A 22,882-nucleotide genomic window follows, 5' to 3' on the forward strand; every position below is an offset into this window, starting at 1 on the left:
AGCCTCAGCTGCCGCTGTACACACTTACACCTATATGATATCGCGTGCTATATAAGCTGGTCGGGCTTCTATATAAAATGAGTCTTAGCAATGCATATAGATATATTTAGACATGATACGCGTATGCTTCATATATATTATTATAATCTTTGTCGGAGGGGAACAATTATTATATTCGTCCGGGGCAGTGACCTTTTTTATTTACGACAAAAATACGTAAATCGTTCGATGCGTATTGTGTGCACTGTGCGTGCTATCCGGGCGTGAATCGATAATAATAATAATTATATATATATATAGGCGTATTATACCGTGTATTATTATTATTTTTATTGAATTATATTCATCATTTCATTTGCCGGTGTTTTATGTTGTAATATAAACTCGTTGTGAAAAACGACGCCACTGATTATGGGTAATATAATATATTAAATATATATATTATAAATACTACAAGTTCAAAATACAAACGCGTATGATAGGTAACCATTTTGACTTTTTTCTATAGTTGTGATCTGTTATAACATTTTGCCACGAGAGCATGGTGTTGGTATATTATAATAGTATACCAATGTAGGTACATGGTTCGATCGTCGTCACCGACACACTTCTACTAAAATAGAAAACTAATTTAGTCGCGACGCTGTATTTTCAATGAAATATTTGCATGTATTATATTTGCTACCCGGGAGTGAAGTTTAGAGCGGAAATGTCAAATAACGATTGCCTGTGGTAAGTACAACTACAGTGCCGCCTATTATACCTTTAAGCGAATTTCAATTTAAGCCCGCTCCAACCAAAAGTTGTTTACGTTATATTATCAAAAAGGAAAATTCTTAATGAACTTTCATGGAACGCACCAAATTGGCTAATTCACTTTCCTCGACTCAAATGATTTTTCTTATCTTTTTCTATCGTCACGGGTAATCCATGCGAACAAAAACCTCACATAAATAATTATTTATAAAAAATTGTTTGCTCTTTCCGCTGTCTCTATTTCTATCCAGTTGATCGACTCGAAACTATTTATATAATACGTACTATAAAATAACAGACAATATTTACCACTTTACAGGTAGTTTCTGCCTATGATATTTTAATTGAGATAATATGCAATACAATTTATTTGCCTACTTAAATTTTTAATTTAATTTTAATAGACTGCGTACCTAATATGTATCTGAACGTAAAAATAAAACTCGACCGTTTTTGTCATAGATTTAAAATAAAAAAATATAGCAATCGAATACAAATAACGTTAATTTTGCAATTTTTCGGCCATTCATTTTTTATCGTTTTGATGCGTGTTGGCGACGCGCTGTGTAGACAATATTTTTCATTCGAGAATAATATTATACGACCAAAACGCCGCGTGCACACATCTCGCGCGAACGATGGTGTTTTCCTATTATACACGTTACGTAAATATAATTCGATAAAATACGACGACGTGGTGTAATATTATTTATAATCTGTTAATGTTTTGTTTTATTTTTCATAACAATTTTATATTCGTTCTACCAACGTCCGACATGGATAATATGATAACCTTTGGGTTATTGCTTATTATAAAAAGATTGTATTTTGGTGGTTAAGATATTATGTTATACTATTATAACTCTTATGCCTTTGTATATCTCAAGTATGAAGTAGGTAATATATTATTTTGTGTGTATGTCGGACTACTTTTCTTCAAATATAAATTATAATATAATAATTCGTGGTACATGTATATTTATGGCAAGCTCGGTATACGCATCAAAAACATTCATCAATATTCGCTCAGAAAACAATAATATTGTTGATAGTGTAAATATGAAAAATAATTGTACGACAGTGTGCATTGCGTATCATACACTACAATTCAGAGTATCATAAAGTCGTAACTTTAGAAAATGTCTAAAATGGTTTGAATTGTTATATAGCCAATAGACAAAGACAAAAATGGCAAAATATACAATTTCGATTATTAGAATATTATCTATTGCTGTAATATTGTTATAACTCATAACCAAAGACATTGTCTGGATTTAGGAATCGTGTAAATCGTCTAAAATGTTAAACTATATCATAGGAAATGTTAAATGGTAAATCCAAGTTTTGGGATGGGTTTTATGCAATTTTTTTACTACTATGCAGTATAATTCATTATGCTATATCAATATATATATTATAGATACTGAATTCGATTGGCTCACTCTATGCGCGCACGCCTATTTGTTTACATGTAGATATTATATAATTCGTTATTACCTTAATGACTTTAACGTGCCATGCATTTATTTGTTTTGAACTTAAATCTGTTTTTAAGCTGCAGGCCCCACAAAAATAGATAACTCTTCAAGAAGCGGCAGGTTAACATTGATATCACAGCTGGACCACAGGGATTTCAAAAATTTAATTTCGAAATGAATCGACTAAGAAGTATGGCTGCCTTGTAGTAATACAATATGTAACTGAAAGTGGCATTGCAGTTTGCCACGTGAAAATAAATTTGAACAATAATTGATTTCATAGTACAGTTTAGTTAGTATATAAAAACAATTTGCATTATTATATTAACACATTGCTTAGTGATCATCACATTCATCAGTCATAGATCATAATGTATTAATGTGGATAATATACAATATTCATATAATTTTAGATATCTTAGTCGTATTATTTCATACATTCATTAGACATCATTCATTCATTATTAAAAAATGACCAGGAAATACTATCAATTCTTACACAAAACGGCAAATAATTTTACTATTGATAGTGCCTATAATTATAAATTATCATTATTGGCGGTAACAACATATTATTAACTATTATATTATACTAATAAATAGGATTTGTCCGAGAAACCGGCGTCCCGAGAAAAATATATACTTATACACTGTGCATCAGGAATAATTATACGTCCAATTATCGAATATTGAAGTTTGAAACACCACATATAACCTACAATATCATTACATATAATAACTTTCGTTAAAATATGACTTTTTGAGAGTGCGATGTACACAAATATATACAATATAGGTACTTACCTATATATTATAATATACCGTACTTCCGATGTAAAAAATACGCGTCGGATTAAACAAAAAAAAGCAGATGATTCCAGTCGACGAGTTTAATATAATATAATATTATATTATATTATTATTCTCATTTTATATAATATAAAATAAACATAATAGTTATGCGGGCTGTGGACGTTGCGCGCTGCTTCCGACCGCTCGAAAAAAAAAATAGTAAAAATGTGCAATGCCCTCGTCGCAGCCGCCTCCGCCCACAGATGGTAATGAACCACTCGACGTAAACAACTGCAGCACGTCTGTATAATATTATAATATGTGTACAGTGTATAATATTATGATAGTGGAAATATTATAACCCGCGTCCGCCCTACTTGTGCAGTAGAAACAGAGAAACGTCGGGAAAACGCGTTAACAAAAAAAAAGATAACTGCATAGTGCGTAATAATACACGTAAACATATTTATATAATTCAAAATTCTATATTTAAAATATTTACTGTATATATATATATATATATATACACACACACACCAAACGAATTCGTCATTGTTATTATTGTTCTTCGCGGCCGTGTATACCTTAACTCAGCGAATGAGCTGTTATACATACAATTATACAATATATATATAATACCTATATTATATGGGTGAAAAAAATCGTGGTCTTCGTTTATCATATTATACGTTTGCGCGAAATACAAAATATAATATTTATATTACTATAGAGTTTCGCGTATGTGCGATTCCAATCGATTTGAATTACGTTTCGAATAGTTCTGGAAGGAACATGTATGCATGGAAAAACCGATTTATAAAAAAAAATTCTCAATCATTTTCTCCCGTGTGCAGCGGGAAAGGTTATTATATTATATTGTATTCGTATATATCGTGGAGAAACTCTGTTCGTTTTTCGGTGAAACGTTCGGGAGAATATAATAATAATATATACGTTCTGGCGTTGGCAGCAGCGGTGGCGGCAACGGCAACGGCGGCGGCAACGGGTCGATAGTTAATGCGTCTCCCCCTCGTCGTCGCAGGTCCCTTATATTATTTTGGACGTGTTTCCTATCGGTCGGGTACAAATACAAATATTTGTGCCACGCCGGTTAGGCATGTGTTGACCTCGTCGATAACCAGTGTGTAGAATCGTGGTGGTTGTGCGTATTATATATAATATTATATAAACAGAGAATATCACGTATATAGTGTCCGTGTGTACGTGCATATATAAAATACAATAATAATGTTTAGAGACACAAAAAATCACTCGTCAGATATTCATTAGATCAAGAAAACGACGAAACTCCGTCCAAACGTTTTGCTCTGGCCACAAGCCCGGATTACGACATTTTGAGGCCCAGGGGCCAGTTTTAAATGAGGCCCCTGTACGAAAAAAAAAATGTATACTATATTATTTTACCTAACCTACTATATTAGGTATCCGTTATCATAAATATATATAGGGTATTAAGTACATAGCAATAAATAATGAATAATAATTTTATTTATAAATTATAATTTACAAGCTTTTTTCCTCGCTAAATAATCATCGATTTTTTTTTTATAGGTGATTTATGCAGTGTTAAAGCCTATAATGAAAAAAATAATGGACGAATCTGAGGCCCCTAAATAAATTCTAACTATCGAGGTCCGGGGGCCATGCCCCCCCCTTAATCCAGGCTTGTCTGGCCACAATACATTCAATGATTTTTTTTTTGATTTTTATAAATACGTATCTACTTATATAGATTCCACGAAATAATATATTTATAATATTTTAGGAAACGTTTTTATATTCACTACAGTACTTGGACACGCGATTTTCGGATTTTAAACTACGCATACAACTGAACGATGTGGATGTGCGAGTTTGGCTGTTTAGGGCTAAACGTACGAAACTAGGTTATCTGTTATTTGTATAATATACGACATAGCACATACGTCATGATACAAGACGCGTGCACGACACCGGTGGTCGCTGTCGTTCGTTCATCGTAATCGCGACTAAAAGTCTAGACAGTAGACGGTTTTACATGTAAACAATATTCAAAGTAATGTTCAATACGTACACCGATAAGTGTTCCGAAATTTGTTTTCTACGGTTTATACTTGGAGTTGATTTCTTGTATAATATTATAATGTTTTTTTTACTTTTGAAAATAACTTTGTAATTATATCAACGTAATATTCAAAATCAAAATACAAACAGAAATATACACTACACAAACGCACTATATTATATAGTTTAGCGTATTGAGTATATATTATACTATACTTTATAAAGTGAACAATATTGTTTAGTCTTTACTTAGTCGTATATTGTATAATTAGGCGTCTCAGTGGTAAAATATAGATTATTCGGAGTCTATATATTATATTTAGTTGGGTACCGAGTTTTACGCTGTATAATAATATATGGAATAACAATATTTTAACAAGGTACCTCTAAGTTGCTGAAAGTTGAAACGATGCTGCATCATTACTGAATCGCGAGGTCGACATAATATTATTAGATCGATTTTAATGGTTTATTAAATAGACGTCAGTATACATTTCGATTGTTATAACAATAACATAATCAAACACCATTCATTTTTGTAAGAAAATTGTGAACATTTTGTTGAAACAAACAAAATGTAGGTAGGTATGTACACAATAAACATATTACAAATTGTAATAATTCGTTTCATATTATCCTATAAGTACGCATAAGTACATAACGCCATAACGTATAATATATCAGCTATAGGATAGGTATAATATACCGAAACCAAATTAATGTTTAATCTTCTGCGTCGATGTTTTTGACATTTAATACATCATCATAATATATAATATGACTGTATACGAGTGCAAGATGTCGTTGCCGCTGCGCTGCAAAACGAATGGTTATATATACTATCATCATTATTATTTTTAGCAACTAGTGCAGCGTCTACTATATAATAGAAAGAAAAGAAATATCTTGCGATCTCATTTTCTTTTCTTTTTTACGCACACCAGTCACGCGAATACGTCTTTTGTGTCCGACTATGCCCAAAGACACGGACTTCAAAGATATAATATATAGTTGAAAGTAAACTCTTCAAAAATGTATAGACCCGTGTCTATTTCCTTTTCGAATTTTCACCAACAAGCAACAGCCCTGTATTGTAAGTTGGTTCACCTACACTATATAAGATACGTTAGACACGAGTATACTCGGTATCTCATTTCATTCTCTATGTGTTCTATGTATATATCTACACACACGTCATGATGTGTGTAAGTATATTTATATAATAATATTATAATATAATACAATATTATACATATTATATTGATATATACGCTCGATCCGTGGAGTAATACACCAACATTCGACGGTGAGACAGACGGGTAACTGGGTAACAAGTGTAATAGTGTTACTTATGAGTAGAGCTCGGATTTATATGCATTTCCATATTTGTACTAAGTGTATGCACGTCTAAGGGGTTCTAAAATGTCCACGGTTCATCTCACACTTAATTTAAACACCAAATTTTATATTGCATATTTTTCATATTCAGAGGATTATTGCATATTGGTTCATAAATGCATAATATAATACATGCATATTTAATGGGTTTTTAATAAATTACCTATTTTAATTTAAGATAAATATATTTTAGTAACTTTAAAAGAGAAAAAAAATCGTCGACAGGGTCTCTTACAAGAATATTCTCAAAATATTTTCATTTTTGCAACACTTCATGAGATCGGAGCACGTATGGATAATAATAAATGTAACAATAAATCACATACACCCGCATTTCAGCATACTATGTTGTTACTTCAACCTGCGCAATGAATAAGGCAGCAACTCAATTTTATACATTTTTTTTATAACGATTAATATTTACAGATGATTTTTTTATTTTAATTCTTTTTTTTAAAGTTTTCTGAAAGTATTAGATGTTGTAATTTAAACAATCTAAAATATGAAAAAATGAAGATTATAAAATATTGAATATTTTTTTCAGTATTAAATGTTTAGCTATTTAAATATTCTTTTATTTCTGATAAAATATCTAGTAGGTATCCACTTTCCTTGGTGAAAATTCCCTTTTTTTTAAAGAAAAAAACACATTTCATAATGTTTAACATATGGCATATAATTGCATATTGTGCCACTTTTCCTTGCATATTTGTATCATATTTGGCACTTTTTAAACGCATATAAATCCGGGCTCTACTTATGAGTTATGGTTGTTTTATTTAACGATCATTATAATGTTTCTTTCACCTATTTAATTATTATTATTGTCGTATCATATCTAATCCATATTTCCAGTCGTTTAGCTCCGATAACCCCACAAAAAAACATTTTCCGAACTATGATATAATAAATAAAAATAATGATACAGCAATTTTATTTTTTCAGTTGATCCCAGAACAGATAAATAATACTAGTGGATCATCGAAAATGACCACGGACATGGACGCGCGAACATTTCAGAGCGCAATTTACAATAGCCACGAGGTCCATTACTATTGCGTTCAGTAAGTACTGAGTAGAATATAATAAAAGTCAATATAATAATATTTGCTTGTGTGTGGTAAGCCAACACTTTATTTAGCATAATGATTCCAAGTAATGACATAAATACAATATACTAGTTTGATTTTGAGGGCCATCGCGTGCGTATATTATTAGGCTCTTCACTCCTCTCCTGTTACAAGGGGGTTAACTATTATTAAAATCCGTGGTCTGAAACATTGAAACGGTACCATACCTATTATACACTTGCGCGGTGTAACATACAAATATAGGTACAAATACAATCAAAAAACAACAACAAACGATAAACAAAAAAATAAATCCTTATTCCTTATAGGATATTAAATTGCGAGTAATTTATTCATGACCGGGTGATTGAACATTATTATTAAATTATAATATATTATCATAGTTCAAATATAATTATAAATTCATACATCATTTTAATAACTCAATAAAATAAAAACTACCTACATAGAGGTATGGCTAACTTATATTAAGGTCCTTAGGAACTGTATAGCACTAATGTAATAATAAAATATTATTATGTCGTTTGGATTGGACTGCAGAGTTATGTGTATTTACGTATAGCACATATTTTGTACTAAAATATAGGTACTGCAGAAGTGCACGAGAAGCCTCGACAGTTGCTGACGAATATTTTTATTCCACAATAAATTGAAGTATCAAATTAACGTTAATGAGTCTCTCCAATGTAGGTACACAATTATTATATTCATAAATCGTTATTATTCCGAATTAGTTAATTATGTATACTCCTTGGCGTAATTCGCACGGAACGGGGTTGGGCGAATTCGGTATACCTACGTACGTTATAAATTATAATAATAAAATAAAATATATTATACGCTACCACAACGGACACTGGAATTGCATTAATTGAAATTAAACTATATTTTCTGGAATTAATAATTAATTATTTCGTACTCTGTAAATCGAAAACAACTGTATACCTATTACCTACTGTTTCGCGTTTGCGACGTGTAATATATGGGACACGCGATGCATATTATTATGTATTGTTCCGTGCGTCCGATCTAAATATTATAATAATCCGATGAAGATACGAACAAATTGTAATGTTTTATGCATTTTTTCGACCACACGTTTTCTTACGTCTAAGAGGACGAGTCGCGTACACATTATTAAATTCTTAATTTCCCCTTAGATTTTTTTATTATTCTTACGATTGAGTAAAAAAAAGCATAGGCCCTAATATTTAAATACTGTAGGAAATGACATACGTGTACAAACATGTAACGCGATAACCGGTTTCCCGAACTACATTTCAATCGAAATACCTCTATGCGCCGCTGCCTAAATTGTTACTCGGTACTATGAAAAATTCCTATACAGTACCTATGCACCACCTTGTTGTACAGCTGATATGCGAACCGCATGTGCATACACACACATACACAGTGTACAACGTTTGTGTACTGTGTGTGTGTGTGTGTGTGTGTGCTAATGATGAATTTTTGTATTGTCACACAGTGTGTTTTCTTTGTTTTTTTTTCTTCTCATATTATAATAGGATAACCATTATACACACGCGTCCCGACGATGAATAGGAGTTACGCCTTACGATGACGCGTCGTCTCAATATAATATATACATAACGATATTATGATATTATATTATGTGGTATCGCGTCGTCGTATTATAGGTATGTTTATTATCAAAATTTGTTATAGCCGTCATCGTCCAACGACGCATTTTTTTATTTTTATTTTAAAATTTTTTTTTTCATTATCTTTGCACCGTTGAGCTTATATAATATTCTAATTATATACATGTGTGCTTTATGTCTTTTTATAGTCACTTAAAAAACGCAACCGTTCAATTACAATTTATTATACCTACTACGCAAAACACACACCTCACGCGTGTGCAATTCCTACGTAAACATAGTAGGCATATTATTATAACAATATATATGTAATACGCCTAATGCGCGTGTATCTATAATAGATACTATAATACAATTATGTGTGTCGGTATTATGTGCATGTACGAGACGTGCGTACGGTGTAGCGCTAAAAATATGTAAAGCATAAATGCGTTCCAATTTTTGTGTACGTGCAATTATCATAAATAGTTTGCATTGTACCAAACACAATGCGTACCGACACTTCTCGGAGAAGTGTATACAGAGAGAAACCACTTTTCTCATAAAAATCTTCTCAGAGACCCGCGGAACACTGGCGCGTGTGGGAGATAAAATATAACATAATATTTATTTATCAACATATGACAAGGGATCACTCTTGTTATAATATGTAGTAATATATATATATACTATATAGTGTATATATATAGTGTATGCGTGTGTGTGAGTATGTGGGATTTAAAACTCCATTGCGTGGCCGTATATATTTACAGTCCTCAGTAAAAAAGGAAAGACCGAATGGGTCTCATATAATATTATATAAAACGTATGTACTATGTTTGTTTACGCATGTGCAATGTGCATGTGCATATTATATTATAATGACGTTTTTGAGGTCCACTGCAGACTCTATGTTTCCCACGGACTATTTTCGACGCATTATCGGACTTGGGGTCCATAACCTCTCCCATACCGTCGTCCGTCTTTTACATCGCGTTATCTACAGTAAAAAATAAATAAATAAAAACGTTATACGACACGATCGAACCACGTACAAACGGAAGTTTATTTTATTGTTGTTTTTACTGTTATTCTCGGTACGTTTTTTTTTTTTATAATATTATGTATTTATGTGAAATAATTTCGAATTGTCCGCGTGTATGTATACTGCACTTGAGGATGCGAAGGCGTCAAATATCCATAACTCATAAGATGTTTAAGCCGTTGAAATAATAGCATAGTTACAATTTGATCGGTTTTGGAAATCGCGATGTTTCGATTTTTTCCGTGTGCGATTTTTACGACAACGTGACACTTTATAACGAATTTTAACTCAGCTAAAAATTAAATTTATTTTAACACCTAACCTACAATATCTACTACTCGTATTATATAATCCAATATACACGTTTTATACTGACGTAGGTACTGTAGTAACTAGTAAGTTGTACGAATACCGAGTACATAACATAGGATATATTTTGCTTTTAAGTTTTAACAAGATTGGTTATGTGCCTATAAGTATTGTAATATTATAGTATATTGCTATTTTAAAAAAATGCATAAGTTTTCTGCTTTCGAAATATATTATTTTCATTTAGTATAGTGATTCAAATAATTAAATCAGTTTTATGAGTTGATAGTTTCAAATTTTTAAAAAATACGAAACCTTCGTCTTACATAATGATATTCACATGTTTAACAATTTTCCGAAATTATAGTCAATAATATCATATAGAAAAATATTTTTGGGGGACACAAAGGCGATTTTACAAAGTATTATTATGACATGGTAAGTATTATTAATGTTGTATGTTATGTATTATTATTTATTAGGTGGGTACCATATTATTATTTACGTCATAGCGTCATACCTGTACAGTTTGTCTCAAAAGTCCCGTCTCACCATAAGTTGATCGTATAATACATCAATGTACTACAATTCAGATTTTTAACAACAATCAGTACCTACTCAATACAAATTTCAATATAATGGCATACTTATAGATTACTGATGAAAAAACAGTATTTAGATAAATTGATTTTCCACGGAATAATTAGGGTGATACGGCACTTTTGGAACATACTTTAAAACGTATTAATTTATACATTGCAAACCCAGCATCCTTTCCAATAATTTGAAGGACTATGTACGCTTTATATTTAACGAATTATTATTTTTGCGTTAGTCGTCAAATCATAATATTCTTTGTAATTTCATTGCATAACTCTTTACACCTGCTCAGTATTTTTTTACATGTATATTATATTTGAATAATTGAATGTATACGAGTCCATCTACATAATATATAAAACCAAATTGAAATACCGTTCAAGTTTCATGTAATTTCTCAGTTGGGTTTTATTGTTGTATCGATGTATATTATATACGTACTCGCCCTCGACTGTGTAAAGACTTTTATAAGAAAAGTATGTTATATTATACTCTATTCCATATCGTTGATTTTTCCTGATATTATAATATACCTATATAATAGTTATAGTTCATTAAGGAAGCGTAACGTTGGCAATTGGTATTGGCGCGTACTGCAACTACTCTTGTGATAAAAAATTTAATAAAAATAAACACGTATTTTATAAATTTGATTTATTCATTACCTTGTACACTTTTCATTTTTTACCATTATGGAGAAGATGACAAATAAAATATGACAATTGGTGACTATTTTTGTTCAAATTATACTTGAATGCGGACTTTCCCTGAAAATGATCGCTATGTATTTACGCGTGCAATGCTTCGAAAATAGGTTTACGTCTTTACGAGTATATATTTTAGAGTTAAATGACCTGTATGAAAAACGAAAGGACGTGGCGGCGTGGTGAGGGTAATTACCTGTCGATTTGCATAGTTTTTATTTGAATGTGTAATTACGTTGTTGATATACGTTGTACGATTACTAACGCTACTAAAATGTCATGATGCTCACATGGATAATGCATCGTTGTATAATCGATACAAACTGCATTTACTGAGCAATAGTTATTTTTATTAATTTATTAAAAATAAAACTTGAACATGTAATAATTTTAATAATATATAGGTATCTTGCATTTGAAGTTGTCGACGTGATTTTTATTAGTAGTTACACAACTTTAAAAGGAACATTTTCACCCAGTTTTCAATGTTTTTCAAAATTCGGACACGTGCGAACGGTAAAATGATTATAATATTATTTGATGATGATAGTGATGAGTGATGACTATCGGAACAGCCAAAGACAACAGGCGCTGCACTACCGTTTTTTAAATTTGCAGATTACAATGTTACAACATAAATAATATAGTTCATGTGAACAGAGAAAAAACACCAGCCACATTATGAGGAAATTCTCGGTTGGGAAATGTCGCCGTTTAAATTTTAAAAACTCCCCGGGGATTCCCGAACTCTAATCGTCGGGGCATGTATAATACGGACCCCGCCGGGCACCGCATATGCGTTTGAGTATAGTAACAATTTATGCAGACCGATATAATTTGTTGGACGGGTTTCACTGTTTATAAAATCTAATACATATTAAGTACATACGTTCAACGATGATGATGATGATAATAATAATAATAATAATAATATAATAGTGGTACGAAAACAAACGGCGAATGCGTGTATAGATATTATATGGGGTATATTGCATGGGTACTGGGTATATTATAATATAATATTATACTGGATGTAACATAAATAACCAGCAAATGTAATTGATCAATAATAATTATGGTATAACTTTTAAAGTTTTAAATATTACATCTTTATGTAATTTTTTATTTTTTTTTTTTGAATAATAACAATAATCGTAAAAATTAAATTATACAATTTGATTAGAATAATAATATTTTTACATATCATATAATATTATAGATAGTTGATTAACTACATCTTTCAGGTATTTTGTATTTATGTTACACTCTGTATACCTAGTATACACCGACACGCATTTAATGCTCCGATCCGTGGCCCGTACGTTTAATTATTTATTTCGGTTTCAAACTTTTTGCGTCCGGCTTATGAATAGTTTATGCTAACAGATGCCGAGATCCCGAACTGTGTAAGCGAGTCCGTACGAGATACTATAGGGTTTTTTTTCTCACGGAATCCTTGACGCCACGCTTTATAAGAAACTGCAGTATAGTTGAGAACAGTAGATCCGTACGAATAAGTATGATATTATAATTTATAAAATGACGGTTTGCCTTTTTATTGTTGTTGTTATAACTTATATTTATAGACTAGGTATAGTTTTATATCATGCAATATTATATTATGTAGTGTGCGCGTACCGTCGAGGCTGAATTTATATACTGCGCCCTCGTACATAATAATATATTATATATTATTTTCTCTATGTATATCAGTGCTATATGATACTATAATGACGAGAATATATCATAAAAACGTTTTTCCCTCATCATCAAGTGTTTTAATGAATACACGATATAAAATAATCAATTTAATACTGGGTTATTAATTATTATTGGGTCATTTGCGCCAAAAATAATTATTATTCCATAAGGGTATATATTATACGCACCTTTTGGCTCTTCTGCGCCAAAATAAAAAAGGTACGTTTTTATTGATGGCCCTTTTGCGCCAAATTTACTTGCGTATACATTTTACGATCATTATCGTGTCATTACACGGTGTAAATCTAATATAGTAATATAAAGACAGCTATGAGATTTTATAAATTATAGTTTATATAGCCATAACGCGTTGTAATATAGTTCTATAGTCTATAATACTAGTATACTAATATGGTTAATTTCAGCTTATAAAGACAACAATAGTGGTCAAATTAAACATTTAGCTAAGCTTTTCTCAATCGAAATGTAGTGTCTATTTATTTTGTCAAAGATTTATGTCGGAAATTCCTGATGATCTTAGAAGTTATGAATATATTATGCAGATTATTTAGTTGGAGTAAATTTTGTACGAAAGGGTTGTCGATAAAAAATGGGAAACGTTCATTAATATTATATAATATCATTCTTATATCGACCTATTTACCTCCTAAAAACGATCCGTATGTGGTATGTCTGCCATTCTGGCAATACAATTGTTTTCGATATTATTTTATTCGTCTAGAGCCGCTGCCACCGTCGGTATACTCGGTAATGAATTCTGATTGTCTGACGGAACACGGAAAACGTGTTTTTTACGTTTATTATTATTTATTCTCGAGCTCGTTATATTAAAACAGCGTTGGAAACAAAAAAGATTTTACGACGACGACGACGATGTTTTGTTGTTGTTATTTGGCCAACTTATTTATTATATTCCGGGAAAAAATCGTCGTACTGGAAAATACATTTTTATTAAAGTAGAAACATAACGACAGAAAAGAACTTCTCTTGTACACCATACTATGATTCATATAATAATAATAATATAAGTATAATACCTGAAACGAGAGGAAAACCTGCAACGGAGTGTAAATCTGAAAAATTCGTCTCTCCGACAGCGTCGGATACTGATCTGCAGAATGAAAGTTTCACGAACGTTACCAGTAGGTGCTATTATATTATTACCTGCATATGCCATATAAATAGTGCGCGGGCCACGAGTTAAACCTGTTACCGGTTACTGGTTAGCTGTTGTAACCGCCACCGCCGAAGAATATACCCATTATGGTAACTCGGCCGTGACCACAATATAATTATTTCGTGTATACTGTCGAGTGTCGATATCGCACAGTCGTGTACAACGACTGTATGACTCGTATGAGTCGTGTGTCAACATCATCGTATTGTCGGCGAGCGTTTTAACCGAAACACAGATTCGTTCGACTTACTAGCTAACTAGCATATTATTATAGTCCATCAGCTGGAGCCGCCTCGCATGCATGTTGTATTTTATACAGTACACTTAATATTGCCTCATATATGGGCGATTGGCCCACATCACGTCAAGATCAGTTCTTATTTTAATATTTGAGCTTTTAATGAAAATACGTTATTGTTTGAGAATTTGTAACAAATAATGAAACTGAAATGGAAAATATTAGACGTGGTTATTTAAAGTTTCTAATTAAAATATATAATCTTGAAATCATAAACCCGTATAAAAAAAAAATTAAAAAGCCAGATAAAAATGTTTTTAGGGCTGGCGAGTCGACCATTCTTGCTTGTATATTGCGTAACAATAAAATTATTATATAAATGGATCAGAGACGACAATAAAATTAAATCTTATCTGCAGCGGCGCCCAGATAGAATTTTCTTAAAATCCCATCAGCAATTCAGGAACATAATAATAATACATTCTACAACAGTAGATAGACCATAGGCATATAAGTCTATATACTTTATAGTCAAATAGTTTTTTTTTATTATAACTACAACGAGATTACGTGCTTATAAATACTTATAATACATATTTATAAACATATAACGATAAACCTGAAAACCGTATGACAGACCTTAAAGCATTTTTTTTCCGAAATGTTTAAGGTATGATAAGTTTTATATTTTACTATATTATTTATTAAAATTGATATAACCATAATAATATGCAATGTACTTCGTATTGAAGCTAAATTGTTTTATCGGTGTTATTTCAAGCTTTTCTCAAATTTGACGAAAAGAAAAATAAACTTAAAAACAAAGTTAGTTAATTAATACCTATATTAATAATATAAACCTTGCTCTCATAGTCCCATATCACAGCGTGGTTTGCAGGAAAAGCTCTATTATTGGTGGTATAGAAAATATCTCCTCTGTGTAGATAATTCAAATGAAAGGCGAGAAAAGCCTTTCACAACTCGCCTTCAAGTGATAAATTCTAGTTGAAACATAAATAGTAAAGTTTCACGATGCCCTTTGTGTGTTCTCATCTAAATGTAGCTTCGGATTCTCCACTGGGACATAAAATACATTTATAATGAAATGTTATTATAATATACTATTACTGGATGTTACCAGAGACGATGTCATCATGCAATGGCTTCAGTTTTTTTGGTATGCAAGCAATAGGTAATCATATTATTAGTTAAATTAATAAATAAACAAATAACTATGCGTTTGTATAATGTTTCTAGATCTTACTCTCGCACGGTGTTTTATCTGAGACACGCCTTAATGCCTTCATTTTGTGTAATGTAAACACTGTTAAAAAAAAAAACTGGTCTAGACGTTATATTATTTTAGCCATATATGTATAGTTTATTCGCACCGATTTTATTCGATAAAACGATGTTGAAAATATATTGAATGAGATATCTTCCTGGGGTGTTGTGTATATGTATATTATTATGATGTAAACGGGTGTTATATAATATTATATAATATACGCTGCACGGTGCACGTATAACGAATATATATATTGACACGTGGGAACAGTTATTCGATCGTATACCTAGGTATAAAGAATTCTTCGTTTTTTTTGTTTGCTCTTGAATTCATTCGTGTCTTCAAACGTGTAAAAATATTACTTACAAATATAAACATGCATATTGTATCACAGGTATATCGTATATTATAAATATTTCAAATAACGTACTTTTACCATATTTTCGTGAATATTATTTGTGTATATATTTATTATTTATTTTACCATTATGTTGTTACATACATCTGTGATTATACTGTACCAAGGTATGTCTTTATACATGGTAATTATTATATTATGATACAGTAGCATGTATCAATACGTATATAAACCGACGTCGATTTTCCGTAAATTTTTATGTTACGGATGTTGTTCTGACGGCAATGGTAAAAATAAAATGGCTATCGAGAAGGCCGCGTTTACACACTCAGTAGACGGTAGGTATATTATTGGTACCTATCTACTGCAGATTTGGCAAATCGTCAAGAATGTCTGTTCGACATTCAGATTTTAGATGTCTATACTCGTATGAAAAAAAACTCGTCGGACGTTTTCTATATAGGAAAACAAGACTGTCGCCGTCTCATTATATATATATCGCGCGCATCATTTGTTTTCTACAAATAGGTACAAATAGGGTTATAGTATTATACCAAAACTTTTAACAACATAAATAATGATTTACTATTATCATCGCCTTACAATATTATTTAATAAGTTATAATGATTGAAAGAACAATCCAATTAGAAAAAAACCTCTTGTTTCAACTACCCCGACGCGAGATCCGAAAAATGGAAAATTGTTCTGTTATCTCCTATTTAACACTGCTGCAATGATTATCTCTATGATAATAATAATAATAGTGTTTGAAATACGCATGCTCATAAAACTACTTAATAATATAATAATATGTAAAACGGTGAAAAAAGAAACGAATACGAACTATTTTCTTGTTAAACAACTTCAGGAGTAGGTATAGATTATATATATTATGTTTTTATTAAATTAATTTTTTTTTTATAATGTTTCAACATATATCATGTTACTATAAGATACCCTTTTACAGTAATTTATGTAAAAAATACATAAATGTAACTATATTTGGTTTTCGGCGTAATGCTTACGTATATAATATAATATAGTGATACTTTAGTACACGACTGACGCTCGCAGTGTTGCATTATAATATTGTATTATCGTGGTAATATAATGCTCATATTTATTATGTTATATAGGTTATATTTATGATGTGGTCCGTGCCGTTTAAACTATTATACCTATATAACATATATATATTAGTTCCGCAGTAGTGTATATTATGATGGATATTATAATATATGCATTAATGATGGTTTTTTCGAAAATGTTTTTATACATTTATGTGAATACGTGAACTATTAGTGCCGTGTATGGGTAATGCCTATAATATATTATGCCGTCTCAAGTAGTATAATATGAAGTGTGTTGAGTTTTATAATAATTGCAGCAGTCTAGGGCAATTAATCGCTGATTGTGCGAGTTTTTTTTTTCGAAACGATTAAAACACAATTAGAACACATTTTTTCCTTCTTCTAACGCCTATTTTCTTTATTTTATTCACTGAATAACGTGCACCTATACTGACTATACTCTGTCCAGCGAGAGAACATAGCCGTGGTTCTTTTGCGCATCCCCACACACAACCCTGTGAACCGATCTCGATTGCAGGGTGGCAAGTGTGGATGCGCAGGATCGGCGTGTTATGGTGGCTGGGTAAAGAATTTATCTAAAAAAAATGTGTAGGTACTTCTGGGTAATTGGTTAATACATATATATACGCAATGTACATTTCACGGTCATCTAATCATTGTTAGTCGTATGCAATCGTTTGACAACACATAATGTTATATCATTATGTCTTACTTACCAACTATTTTCGTTTTACATAAATCCTACCATAATATCGTTATCATAATTTTTTTTTATTGTTAAACGAATTTTTGTTCGATGATTTTTTTATTGTGGCTAAGTACTATAATATAGTACATTCAGCCTTCGAACTTTAGTCATAATCCACTGTCTAAATGGACCATGATCCATATTTTTCTTTTATTCTTATCGTTTTGAAAGACATTCATAACTCATAAGGCTTTGATCGTTTACACTCACTTAAACGGTTCTATGTATATGTTACGACAAAATCTAAATTCTTTTTCATGACAATGTTATAATAATATAATATATTATTATTCTCATTATAATCAGTTATGTATACGGTACATAAATATATACCTGTACTATAATGCAGTTTATACGATTCCGATGGAGTTTGAACTGAAAACTCAAAAATCACGTTTCGTTTGTGGTACAATCAGATGCAGTATAAAATACGACGTGGTATTATTTTTATGATACTATGCGTAAGCTTAATATTTATCGTAATGAAGAATTCTATAATTTAAATATTATGTGTGTATTCACTATTCCGTACCTTAATAATTGATAATATATTGAAGTAGGATACGATTTGAATATTAAGTATTGTTAACCAGCTATTGATTTTATTCTAATAAATGCCACGATAAATATAAATAAAAACACGCTGTTTGGTACTGTGACATTTTATCAAAAAGAAAAAATGTATTATTTATATGGACAAACATAAATTGCACCCAATAAATTTCAGGTATAAATTTACACACAGTAAATTGCGTCCGATACATTTCCGGTATACATTTCTATTATAAGAGGACACCACAAAGAGTCGACTATCATTGTCCTCCAAAAATGATTTTTTTTTAATTCAATAATATGGGTGGGCATATCAAGTATATTAAGTTGTTAAAAATATTTTTTGCTCTGTTAATTTTAAAAAAAGAGTAAATAATTATAAAAACTAGTTTTTTTTTGTTAGGTTCTAATTCTTAAATGAAATATAGGTAAAGTAAATCATAATAATATTATAAGTTATTTTATTATATCAGCATAGTAATCAGTAATCACTAATACAATTTACTATATGTACCCATTTTAGAAACTGAAAAAAACCGAGCGTAACTTACTATACTATTACTTACTTACTATACTATTTACACGACCTGCTCAATGTAGGCACAATTTAAAAGCGCCCATTTATATAATAATTAATAATACGCTAGGTTCATTCGTCTCGATGATAATAATGAATATAATTTCGGAAACATGTCTGGAAGACAATTACATAATTTTTACGTTAAAAAAACCTGACAATACAGTGTTAAATAAATAAATGTAAATGTATAACTTTTGTTATATTTTTATATTTGTTAGTTAGGGCCATTAGACACTTATAGACTTATACATGCAACTATGTAATAGTTAACTATGTATAATTACGTTTATCGGGGCAACAGTTATTACTTATTATATAGTTATTACGAAATTTCAGATAATAATAGATGAATAATTAAATCCGACATTCGTATGGGAAATATTATGAAATCGTATACGAAATACGATGTATATGTACTTTGTCATTGTCAATAAATCCATAAAAGCGAATAATCAATAAAATATATTTCAAGTCTGTTGTTGAAAGTAGGGGACTCATTGATTATCGGAAAAAATATGGAAAAATAATGTAATACTATTGTAATCGCCGGACGAGAGATTCGGCCGACGCGTTTATTTTGTTATAGATTTTGGTGTATTATATACAGTAAAACCTCCCTATAGCGGACCCTCTATTAGACGGAATCCTCATTATAACGGAAAATGTCAATAGTCCAGGTTCAAAAAATATGTGAAATTTTCCTTTCTTATGACAGAAAACTCTTTATAACGGTAAAATTTTTGGTCCAAAACGATTCCGTTATAGAGAGGTTTTACTGTATATATTAATACAATTGTAATAAATAAACGATGTCTTAACTCCTATAGCTGTACGGTGGGACATATTATGTCACACTGTGCCGCAAAGAGTTGAGTCGGTCGCACTATACCCATTATATATATTGTATTATGTGCCTATAGGTACGCTATAATATGTATCCCGGGCTTCTCGGTCTTGAACGAACGCGCCTCGTCGCAATAATAAAATCCACAATAATATTTTCTGAAATTGACACGTACACACGACGACGTGTGTTTATTGACCGTCGAAGGATGTTAATAGTCAACAGACGATATCGACGTCCGATGACGACGGCGTTGTAGTCGTCTTGGGGCGCGTATGGAGTGTAGTATATTATATTTTATTTTATATTGTAGTCGTGGGGCAAAATAGCAGTGAAAAAAACCGATTTTACGAGGGCGAGTAAAGAAGAAGTAAACGTGACAAAATTCCATATATAAATGTGTGTATACATGAACGCGTAGTCTGCTATTGTCCGCAGTCGAATGTTTTCGACCTTTTCGGGCACAGAGTCGTCGCCACCCGGGGTCGAATGCTCTGATGCAGACAATGCACTTGGATATCACACGTAGGTACGTATTTAATATATGTATTATTCTTCATTGCGGTCTTCCCTCTCGGCTCTCGACGACAACAATGGCGCACCATCATATTATTATATTATTCACCGCTCGTACACACTCCACACACACACACACACACCGTAGTCGATTACAACCTAGACCTATATAATATTATTATTATTTATCCAATTCATATTAAAAGCAAATTGTCACGAAAACTTATATTATACTATAATAATTATAGAGTGATCGATGTTCGCTTGGGGTGGGCATGATCTGTTTTAATAATACTATAAATAGCAGGTACTTTTGATATCGTGACCCTCCTGCATGCTTAACTTGGTAATCATTTTTAATTTTATTTTATTTGAAAAAAAACCTGAGAACATCCATGTATAATATATGGTATATGCGTATACACGTAACATTTTCCAAAATAGTGTATTTATGTATATAATTTTATATGTTTCAATTTAATATACTATAGTCTATAGACAAGAATATTTATGTGACGCAGACCAAAAGACCCCAATGTTTATTGAATTTATTGAAATTGGACGTAAACAAATTTCATATACGATAATATTGTTATTATACTTGTATTTCCAGACGTCAAACGAAACCACTAGATACACAACGCACGCCGTTCGTATAAACATGGTATAATATATAATGCTTATTTGTCGTATACCACATACGGCGTACCTATATACTCTTCGCGTGCTTAGTTCGCGTTCGTCGCGATTGGTTTATAGTATAATCAATCAGATCATACAGCAAAATATTATATATTATTATAATATTATTTGAACGGCCGGTCGAGTTTTTTTTCGTAGAGCCAAATACGTTATTTAGTACATAATAATATTATTCGTTGACTGTTCAACTTGTATGTATATACGTTGCTGATCGAGTATTGATGTATGTTGAAGGAACATGAATATATAAAATAAACGGTTAACGGGTAAGTTTTCTATGTCGGAAATAGGTTAGGTTTTGTTCGAACTTCGAGGGCGTGATTCAAATCGGGTATTAACCGAAACCACATATACGTGTACGCCAATTGGTCGAAAATATCGATAAAAATAAATAACGTCGAAAATCCCGTACAATAATAGTATATATATATTTTATAATAATTAATAATATACATATTATGTAGGTAGTTTCAACTTCCGATGTTTTTTCTTTCGTTGAAAGTAGGTTCATGACTTCCCAAATCCCAAGTGTCCCATATGGATATTTTTATAATCTGAAGTATACAAACACATAATAGTAATAAATAATAATATTAATTTATTATAAATCACCAAGCATGCTCACTTTATAGTAGTGCATTTATTTAAATTCTATTTTTTGGAATTTTTTAATATATAGACTATATTTTAGAATACTTAGGTTATTTTACCATTTAAGGAGCATCCTGAGATAATACAAACTTCCATTTCTCAAATAAGAAATACCATTTTCTACTGTAAATTGTCATCCAGATGACTTTTTTGAAAATTTTAATGCACCTAAATCTAAATTTAAACGAGTAGTTTCTGAGTAAGTAGTTACGAAGAATAATTGGTTCATCATCTATGATAATAAGTTTATAACATATAAAAAGTGAGCCACGTTGATGATTTGAAAATTGTTACTACAATTATTTATTTAACATTTAACATTTTACAATTTGTGAAGACTATCTTGACTTTAATACTAAATATTACATACTACATTTTAAATTGTGTGTAATACTCTAATATTATTAAAATATTAAAGACTATTCTATATCTTTTTTTTCAATTTAAATTGAGAAATTTTCAAAACAAATCTACTGATGAACAATTCATAGTAAATAATGTTGGTTCTCATTTGAAAGAGTAATTTGTATCACAAAACACTGTATTTCAGTCAACACAATACGTCTTAAAATATGG

The 22,882-nt window shown here is 30.9% G+C and overlaps 1 protein-coding gene across 1 annotated transcript in view; it reads left to right on the forward strand.

Annotated features, from left to right (window-relative positions):
- LOC100168845 (protein piccolo) overlaps positions 1-22,882 on the forward strand; it is a gene marked incomplete at its 3' end in the record, with an annotated part of 136,465 nt that overhangs the window by 72,131 nt on the left and 41,452 nt on the right. Inside the window, 1 exon segment of the mRNA XM_008186542.3 lies at positions 7,434-7,552.

This window comes from Acyrthosiphon pisum, chromosome A2 (genome assembly GCF_005508785.2).
Source record: "Acyrthosiphon pisum isolate AL4f chromosome A2, pea_aphid_22Mar2018_4r6ur, whole genome shotgun sequence".
Lineage (NCBI taxonomy): Eukaryota > Metazoa > Arthropoda > Insecta > Hemiptera > Aphididae > Acyrthosiphon > Acyrthosiphon pisum.